Here is a 9681-nt window from a genome sequence, read left to right as displayed (position 1 = left end):
AGGATGCCGCGGACATCCTACAATGCACAGGACAGCCCAGCAACAGAGAAACATCCTGCCCCAAATGTCACTGGCGCCCAGTTAGGAAACCGTGGTGTACAGACATCTAATGGGCAGAAGACGGGCTGCTCGTCAACACTCCCTGGATGCACCAGAGGGGCAAGGAAGGCTGTGGTCAGAGGAAGATGAGCGTGCTCTGCCCCGTGCAAACCCAGCGAGGTCGGGGGAGTCTTGTTCACCCAGTGAATTACCTTCCCGTCTCTTGGGAGAGCTCACTAATAGCCCAGCAACACGAACGTGGAACAACGTTATTCTGAGGTCCGTTTTCTTTCTTCTGGCCGGTTTACTCCCTCCCCTGGGCTGCCCTCAACTGCCTCCCGGGTGGACGGTGTCTGTGCCACGAGCGGTTGTTCGAGGCTGGACTATTTCAGTTGCAGTGTAGGATGCTGCGTACACACCACGACAGAGGAGATCAAACAGATGTGTGAACCGTGGTTGTGATGGGAGCTAATGAGCATTTCATAACAGTCACCAGGAGAGAAAAAACAATGACACTTTAGAGCAAATAAAACCCATTTGCAGATTTAATATTTTTCTGACGAGTTAACGTCTCTAACCATTACCTCCCCCAGTGTAATTTATTCCTCCAACAACTATTTGTCAAGCTCCACTCTGGGCAAGTCTTCGCTCACTGGGGATTCACTGGTTAAAAGTTACGGCGACATCTGGATCTGGACTTCCCTCACGGCGGCCCGCGGCCAAATCTGGCCAGTCACTTGCTTTTGGACAATCCATAGCTGAGAAAGGCTTTGCAGTCTTAAATGGTCTGGGGGAAAAATCACAAGAAGCACATTCCGTAGCATGCAAAATTATGTGAAATTCAAACTTCAGCGTCCATAAATAAAGTTTTATTGGAACAGGGCACACTCGATTGTGTTTTGTCTGTGGCAGAGTCGCGTGGCTGTGACAGAGACCATTACGGCCCACAAGCCTACAGTATGTATCATCTGGCTCTTTACAGAAAAAAGTTTGCAGACTTCTGATTTAGGGGAAAACACTCAGGAAACCAGGCAATTACAATTCTAAGAGACAACTGCTAAAATAGAAAGAGTATGCGGTTCCATGGGCACCTAGAGGAGGGCAAACCAACTCCACGCGGAGGTCAGGAGGGAAGGCTTCCCGGAGGAGGTGGTAAGGAAGTGGAGATGGGGAAGATGAGTAAAGTCAAGCCCAGGATTCAGGGCCCCACCATGTCAGCTTTCTTCTTGCAACGCCCCAACTCTTCTTCCTGCCCCCAGCACCACAGGGGATCTTCACTGGGGCGAGGAGAGAGCAGGGGAAAGCTTTGTGCTGGCTCATCTCTTATTTCCCCAAATCCATGGTCACTCGCTTGAGTTCTTCCTCCTTCTGAAGGCCGTGGTGAAGATGACTGTGGTGTCAGCCAGGCCTTTTCTGAATTTTTTGTTTCCACATCCTGGAAAGTAACAACCCTAAGGGTCATGTTCATTTTGGACTCATCGTGATGTCCAGGAAGCGGCCTGGAATTTGTCTGGGCCTGGTCCAGAGGCAAGAACTTCTTAAAAAATTTCCCACAACGTCTAACACTTTACCTGTTTTCACTAGACAGAGGTTGGCCGCATAGGTGTTTCTCTTCCTAGAGAAGCCAGTTCTTTGATCCCTGAGCATTCAGCCCAGCACTGAGCTCGAGGCGGGGTGAGCAATAAATATCCAGGGAAGTGTACCCCTGGAGTCTGTTCTGGTTTATGTGGATTGTAAGAATCTGGGCTGCCTTGGGAAACCATTTCAAACCACTGGGACCTCTGTGTCAGCCCGATCAGGGCTCGAATCCCATCTCTGCCACCTCTTAGTCGTGAGTTATGTCCCTCAGACATGCCACTAATCCCTCAGAATCTCCAATCCATCTGAGAAGTGAAGCTGGTATAGCATCTACCTCACTGGTTGTGGTGAGAAGGAAGTGGGAAACTGAACATAGAAACCTCTGCCTGGTGCTCGGCTCAGAAAGCCCTGGAAAATGTGAGCTGGTGTCGTCATCAGATGTGCAAGCATTGCAGACTGTACTGGTGCAGAGTCGACGGGTTCCACTGAAAAATACCGCCCAGTGTCCTGTAGACAACGGGAAAAGTCTGCTTCCACCCGTGTGAAAAGGAGGAAGGAAGAGCATATACCCATATCTGCTGACACACACTTGAAGCACCTTTGCAAGATGACAGAGGCTGTGAGCAGGGACCGCCTCCAGGCAGGCAGCCAGCTGGCTGAAGTGCCCGGGAGAATGCAGTTCTTGGTTTTTTCTCTAGCATGTTCGAACAATGAATAATATGAAAATGATCTATTCAAAACAGTAAATCAGTTTTTACAACACAAGGTGCCCTAACAATGAACAGGATTTGAGGACATTAGGGGTGGGTAACATAGCTGAGAGGTGGGACCTGAGAATGGCAAATAGATCGGAGGAAAACGCCCAGTGACAGACATCAGGTGCAGCCTTGGCAGCAGCTCCTGCGCCTGCGAAGCGAGCAATTAATTTCATGAGCAAATTAACTGGGAGCAAACTCAGCCCGGTCGTCACCCGCCGGCAGCCAGGGCCCTGCAGTGACCTGCTGGAGACCCACAGGTGAGGGCAGGGACTTCCCTGGAGACATCTGGGCGGCCGTTCCCACAGCCCCTTCGAGAAACATCTTGAATGCATTGGGGGCCGGGCACCCCGGGGGCCGATGGCTTGCTTGTCGAGGCCAGCACTTTCGGAAAATTGCTTTTGACATCTACTCACTTGTTTGGGCTTCAGCTGGCATCCCACCCTACATGCTCGGTGACCTTTGACATGAACTTGCCGACAAAGATCACACCACATCAAAATGGCATTCCAGAAGATTCTTTTCAGCAGCAGGTACTCAATGACTGCGATCAAGTTTTCTCCGATGTCAAAACCCTGAAAAAGAGACATTAAAATTGACCAGAATGACTTGGGCAAAAAAAATGTTTTTAAGTGACCAAAGAATTCAAAGGAGAAAACAAGAACAAAGAAAAGCGTGGACTCAGAAACACTGACTTTTGTAAAAAGAATTTATTTCATGTTTCGCCCTTACAAAAATGAATATTCTCATACACAGTTGTGTGGAATAAAACTAGGCCCTGTGGCAGCCGGACCAACCCCGAGGTGCCTGAGCCAGGGCGGCTGGGGTGAGGATGACGCTTTGTCACTCTCACCAAAGTGGAGAGGCCTGAACTGGAGCTCTGTCGATAAACACAGGTGGAGAAAGTCCGGGGAAGTCTCCTGGAGGGAGCCGCACTGGGAGGAGTCCATCCACCATTTTAGTGCGCATGGCAACCTTTTTGAACTATAAAAATTACTCTCCATTCCTTACTCTTACATTCCAGATGTTATCTTGATGCCAGTGAATTACTTCAAGTGACTATAAATACATTTATTCATGCATAAAAGGGGAAAAATCAAGAATGGAAAAAACCAAAATTTTCCTTGAGAGCATGAACATCAATGCCGCGGGGTGTCCTCTGGGAGGAACGGCCTAGGGGTTGAGAGCTGGGGCATAGACAGACCTGGGTGTGAATTGTGGGTCTCCCATATATGGGCTGTGTGACTCTGGGCAGGGGACTTCACCTCTTGAGACTCAGTTTTCCTTATCTGTGAAATGGGCATAGTAACAGTAAAGGTGTCACAGGTTGTTTGAGGATGAAATGAGATAACGTCAGCTATTACAGGTGTTACAGGTATTCTTTCTAGGTATTTATCTGTTTCCTCCCCCTGTTCTCTCTGCCCCTGCCTTCTCCGTGCTCCCTTGTCCCAGAAGAGCAAGGTAGGGAGAAGCAAAGAAAAGGCCTACACGTCTTTCTGGCATTTGTATTCCCAAGGAAAAGGAGAATTCAGAAAGACCACAGAGGAGCTGAAAGGAAGGGAGAGAGGAATCGTGGGCAGGACAAACTGTGTCTGGAAAGCAGGGAGGAGCAGGCCCACCCCGTGGCCTGGGCAGAGAAGAGAAAGGACTGGTCACCGGTGCTGCTGGAGCCCCGAGAGGCCGGCCCTGCGGTGGGGCTGGTAGACGGAGCCCTCAGCATCCTTACAGAAATCCCCATGCCCAAGCGCCGTAGAAGCAACAGAAAACTGGAGCTCAAGGGGCCCTGCGGACAGGGATGCTGATGTCTCCATGGCAACCGGTCCACATGACTCACTGAGGATGGGACCTCCCTTCTCCCCCTGTGCCCTCAAACCAGGGTACCTCCCTGATGATGGGGATCCCGGGTAAGATTGCAATTTTCCCGAACAGCCCCAAGAACGGGTGCTCAGAGTAAAAAATGAAGTTCAATTAAAGAAGACTAAAGCATCACTCTCGCTCACGCACTTCCTTTTGTGGACTAAAACACCGCCTCCTCCATCCTGCACTCCTCCCCAGCTGTGGCTGAGCTCCTCCCGGCGCCGGTGGCCCGCTCACAGTGCGCAAGATGCATCCGTTCGTGGGGTGGAGGCTCGAGCCCCCAGGTCTCATGTGAGGCTCCAACTCTCATTGTGCTTCCCTATCACCTGGGGAGCGTTCAAACAACCCAGATGCCTGGCCGGGCCACCCTCAGAGATTCTGACTGCGTTGAGGGACAGTGGGTCCAGGCAGTGGTTTAGTTCAAAAATCCCCCTGGGGGTTCTACTGGGCAGCTGTGGTTGAGACCCACTGATCCTGTGGGAGGGGGTTGGAGAGAGAGCTACAGGACAGGGGGAGCGGGGGGAAGCTTGGCCCAGTCTGGGGGTGCATTTTCAAGGAGGGCCCCTGGCTCAGCAAAAAAGATGAGTACAAATTAACCGGAGAAGCTGGTGAGGAGGCAGCGGTGGCGTTCCAAGTGGAGGGGAGAGAAGGAGGGACAGAGGCTACGGGTGAAGCAGGGGTTTGCAGAAGAGGAGAGCAGGCTGGTGGCGGCCAGCCCCTCCACGTCCTGTCCCCTATGTGTCAAGTCGCCAAGGTCCCGTCCTGCGGGCTTTGATCGTTCCAAAGAGGGAAGTCACGTCAAATTCCGGTTCTGGAAAGATCGCTCTGGCTGCCGGGCAGAGACCGGACCAGCCTGTGTGTAGCTAGAGATGGGCACAGAGAGAGGTGAGGGCTTTGCTGAGGCTCAGAGATCAGAGGCTCCTGCAGGAAAAGGCGTGGTGCTGAGAAGTCTGGGACCCGCCCGCCGAGAGGGGCCTGAGGAATTCAGCTCCTAAGCCCGAGTGGGGGCTTATTGGGCTTCGTGGCGGTTTTTTAATCACAAAAGCGGCTCCCATGCCAACAGCTGTTTCTGCTTTGAGAGCCAGCAGGGGTGTGGGGGAGGGTCCATCCCCATCCCTCCCGGGGCAGGTGTCAAGGAAGCCAGCTGGGCCTCAGTTCAACTGTGCATCGGAGGGAGATGGATTCGAGATTTCACGGGCACCCAGGGACCAGCGAGTAACCTTGTTGGGGTCAGGCCCCTTTCCCACTTCCTGAGAGAATTACACGCTTGAAACTTCAGTCGCATCAAAGATTTTTGTGACTTCTTCCCAAGCTCTTATCCCATATGTATCTAGAAGTCCGAGTCTGTCCGGACCACACGGGGTGGAGAAGAGAGAAGGCAGTCCCTCAGAAGGGGTCTCCTCTGCCCAGGCCCGTCTCTCCTGCCTGTGCCTCAGGGATGGGGGTGCAAACACAGCCAAGCGCCACTTAACGACCTTTCACTCAACAACGGGCCGTATATGCGACGGTGGTCCCATAAGATAAGGACCAGGAGACTGGGCGTGTGGGAGGCTGTACCATCGGGGTTTTGTAAATACACTCTATGATGTTTGCACAACGAAATCGCCTAAGGACGCATTTGTCAGAACGCGTCCCTGTTGTTAAATGACACGTGACTGCATGTGGGGCAGAGAGGCCACCGTCAGACCATCAGCCCCACCGTATCTACCAGCGCCCCCATCAGCTCAGCTCCTTCTCTCACCAACCCTCCACACGGGCTGTAGGATGAAAATCATTTCAGGAAGGAGGAACTGATACCCAGAGCCCTTCAGTAGGTGTAGGACCCCCCAAGGTCACAGACATCGTGAACGATGGCCCCCAAATCCAAACCCGGGAGGTCAGTCTCTCAAAGCCCATCCTCCCCATCTGGACTCAACATTGTGCCTCCCGGGGGCACAAGCCAATGAGATGCTCATCCACAGACTTCAGACAAGGAGGAATTCTGGTTCATTCTGGTTCACCAGCACCAACAGATACCGCAACTCGCATCTTCTCGAAACGTGAAGTCAGGATCTGGCGGGCGTGCCTTCCTCCCCTCCCCCACCCACCTCTGGAGCTGATTTAAATAGCTTTTGACAGTTATTTGTATAATTTGAGTTATGTGGCATCACAAAGATCTTTCTCCCGGGGACGATTACATGAAACTGTTTTGACAGCTCTCCCAAAGGGGCACTATTTAATATATAACAGCTCATAAAACAAAACTGAGATCCAAGAATACCTTTTGCTGTTAGTCACCATGATATCACCTTTAGGTTTAAGAAAAAAAAGGAGAAAGTTTCCTTTATGCTGTGACATCTCTGGGAGAAACTCAGAGAGCCGAGCTGATATATTTTGTATGTGAAGGCGAGTCCTCTTCGTTCCGCACATGGAATGAGAAATATTTGGAAATGAACGCCCACCATTTCAAAGACGAATTTAAGGAGCCCTGATTTGACTCCAAGCTCTCTGAACTCTCTCTTTTCTCTCCTCCCCAGTTCAGGAGGAGTTGTTAGATCTCTAAATCCATCAGCTATCTGCTTTTGAAATCCTATTTGAAAACATACATTTCCCCCGAGGCCAGTTACTCTATTTTATCCTCTCTCACTGCCTGAGTAATTTGTTCTAACTCTGCAACCCTGTTATTTCATGTCAGGGAGCATTTTCAAATAGAATTTCTGTAAAAAGAGGTTTTGAGAGATAAAGTTGGACCTAGACCTTTCTGGAAGGAGAGGGGAGCGTGGTCTGGAAAACCAGGGGCCTTTATTCTAACAAACAAATGCTGGGGTTTCTCAGCTTTCTCCCACACCACCAGCTCTAAAACCTCACACAAAAAAGTCTCCATGACAGAAGGGGCTTTATTCTCAGGGGGATGGAAGCCCATTCCGAAAATTTTGCAAGCCAAGTGTGAGGGCAGCGAACGCATTACTGGAGCCCAGAGCCAAAGGCAAGCCTCCTGCTGGGAAGCTGGGCGGGACTCCCGTGGGTCCTCACGTTCAACGCCTGCTGTAGCCGCCCCGGGAATGCGGCCCTCATCTCGAGGCCACGTCTAGCCCGGGCTGTATAGTTTTCGGAAATCCCACTTTTCTAAACCTCGAACGATACATACAGTTCCAACAGAGCTGAGAACAGGACTATCTGTCTTGGGGTCGGTAAGGCGGGCAGGGGGTCCTGTTCTGCTTAGAAGGATGATGAGTTTCTTAAACCTAAGCCTTAGGGAACGCGACAAATGGGGAATTCTCCGTATGGTCTTGTGACCATTGTAAAGTTTCCATTAGGTGGGACACAGAATGGACTGGCTTTTACATTGGAAAAAACTCTTACGAATTTCCCATTTTGTGCTTGAACCCCTCCCTCCTTCCCCATTCACTGAAGGTCATAAAAAGTTTGCTCACTACAGCAAAAATTTGTTTTTTTGTGTTTTTTTGCTTAAAGGAGGGAACAATGTTTGAATGGTCTGATCATGGCCTTGGGGACAACATTAAAGGCAGAAGCTGATAAGACCTAATCCAGGTGAATATGATTGATGCTTTAATTCTCATTCACTCATTCATTCAAGAAATGTGTACAAAGCTTCTCCCAGGAGCCAAGATCTAGTCTTAAGACACAACCTTTAGCTGCGAGACAAATCCCGGCCCACCCACCGGCCGAGGACACCTCCGCCTGACCCCAGCGGCCAGGAGGGCTGCTCCCTGTGGATCTAGTCTGCTGGTTCTAGAAGCTTCTGTCTCAACACTTGGACCAGTTCCGAAGCTCTTCAAAGACAGCATTTCCGACTGGCCTCACGCAGCATCACCCAGCAGGCCATGCTCATCAAAGAAGGCTCCAGAAGTGACTGAGTTATCAGCATGGGGAGGGGGCGCCATCGGAGGAGAAGACGCCACGGCCTAGTCTGGTTGGTGGCCCACTCAGCACGGGGACCATCCTGATGGACTTCAGTGCCCTGAAGTGGCCGCTGTCGGCTTTGGAGTCTGAGATGACCTGGACTGGAGTCCAGACTCGCCCTCTTCAGCTCCCTCATCTCAAGACATAGAGAACAGACCCTCCCTCGCGGGGTTTGTGGGGACTAAAACAGAAATGATTTCAGCAGGCAAAAAAACTCCCCTGTGCATCCTGACGCGGGAGATCGCTCTGGGCGCCGAGGATGCCACAGCGAGGCTGGGAGTCAGCGCACGTCAGGGCAGGAAGCTGCCATCACGTGCTGTGTGCAAAAGGCTCTGACGGGAAACTGGCATCGCTGGCAGCAGAGCCAACCCCACAAGAGGAACGTTGCCCTCACAGCCATTCCTGCTCATCCTCCAGGGCTCAGGTGGGCCCCGGGGGCCAAGACAGCGCTTTCCCGAATGCAAAGAGTCTCTGATCCTCTGACGGGATTACGGCAAGGCACCCAATGCCCAATCTGAATTTCTTCATTTGACAAATACTCATTAGGCGTCCACCATGTAGAGGGTCTGGAGTTGGGGAGACAGCAAAGAACTAAACACACGGCAATTCCCTCTTTCCGGGAGCTCTCGGGTGGTGAGTGAAAAATCAGGTAAAGAAATAACTACCTATAACAGTCAGGGGATGGGTCCCGTGGAGGGAATAAAGAGGGAGGAGGGGCACAGGCGTGCTGGGGTGGGGGTGGGCTCCTGCTCTCTGCGGAGTGGTCAGGAAAGACCCCTCTAAAGAGGAAACATTGTAAGGAAACAAGGGAGTGAACCGTGTTTATATCATGGGGAAAAGAACTCCAGGCAGGGGAACAGCAAGTGCAGAGGCCTTGAGGCAGGAGTGTTCTCAGCATGTTGAGGGAAATGAAAGGGGGTCAGTGGGGCGGAGCTGCAGGGCAAGGTGGGTGGGACTGGAGAGTAACTGGGCCAGGGGGTCTTGCAGGCTCCTGGGGGCCCTGGCAAGGGCTGTGGCTTTTACTCAGGGCAGTGGGAGCTGGGCTGTGTGCGCATGGCATCCTTCGTGGTCCACCCTGCCTTGCTCTCTCGCACCTTGGGCGTCCTGAGTTACTTACCTTCACCACGGCTGGTCTTCCCTTCCCCTCCTGCAAACCTCGCGGCCGAGCGGGGCTGGTGCACATGCAGATCCCACACTGGCGGCTAATCCCCACCAGCCAGGAAGGAGAAACTCGGAGGAGCCGCCCGCATCACGAGTTCAAAGACGGTCTGTGCCAGTTTCCTTAGTAAAGGGCCGTCAAGTCCAAAGCAGCCTTTGTTCTGTGGAGCCTGCAGACGGCTGCCCGCCCGCCCGCCCACAGCGCACGGCAGAGTCGGCCCTGAGAGCACTCTCGTCATCGTCGTCTGTTTGCCTTGGAGCCAGCCCGGTGACAATGTGACATACCTACACAAGGCTTGGCAGCATTTCCATGGCTCAGCAAGCACCAGAGGCCACACAGAGGTGTCCGCGAAAGGGGGGCTCGAGGCCCCTCTGTCACCTGTCTCAGTGT

General features: G+C 52.2%; 1 long non-coding RNA gene across 1 annotated transcript; it reads right to left on the bottom strand.

Annotated features, from left to right (window-relative positions):
* Positions 1 to 566: 566 nt before the first annotated feature.
* LOC139078140 (uncharacterized) lies at positions 567 to 9407 on the bottom strand. Its single transcript, XR_011530940.1, has 2 exons — positions 9250 to 9407; positions 567 to 2947 (listed from the first exon to the last, which is right to left on the bottom strand). It is a non-coding gene; the product is annotated as an uncharacterized lncRNA (long non-coding RNA).
* Positions 9408 to 9681: the final 274 nt, after the last annotated feature.

This window comes from Equus przewalskii, chromosome 21 (genome assembly GCF_037783145.1).
Source record: "Equus przewalskii isolate Varuska chromosome 21, EquPr2, whole genome shotgun sequence".
NCBI classification, from domain to species: Eukaryota; Metazoa; Chordata; class Mammalia; order Perissodactyla; family Equidae; genus Equus; species Equus przewalskii.
The sequence above is the reverse complement of the archived record's forward strand: the minus strand, read 5'-3'. Positions and strand labels throughout refer to the sequence as shown.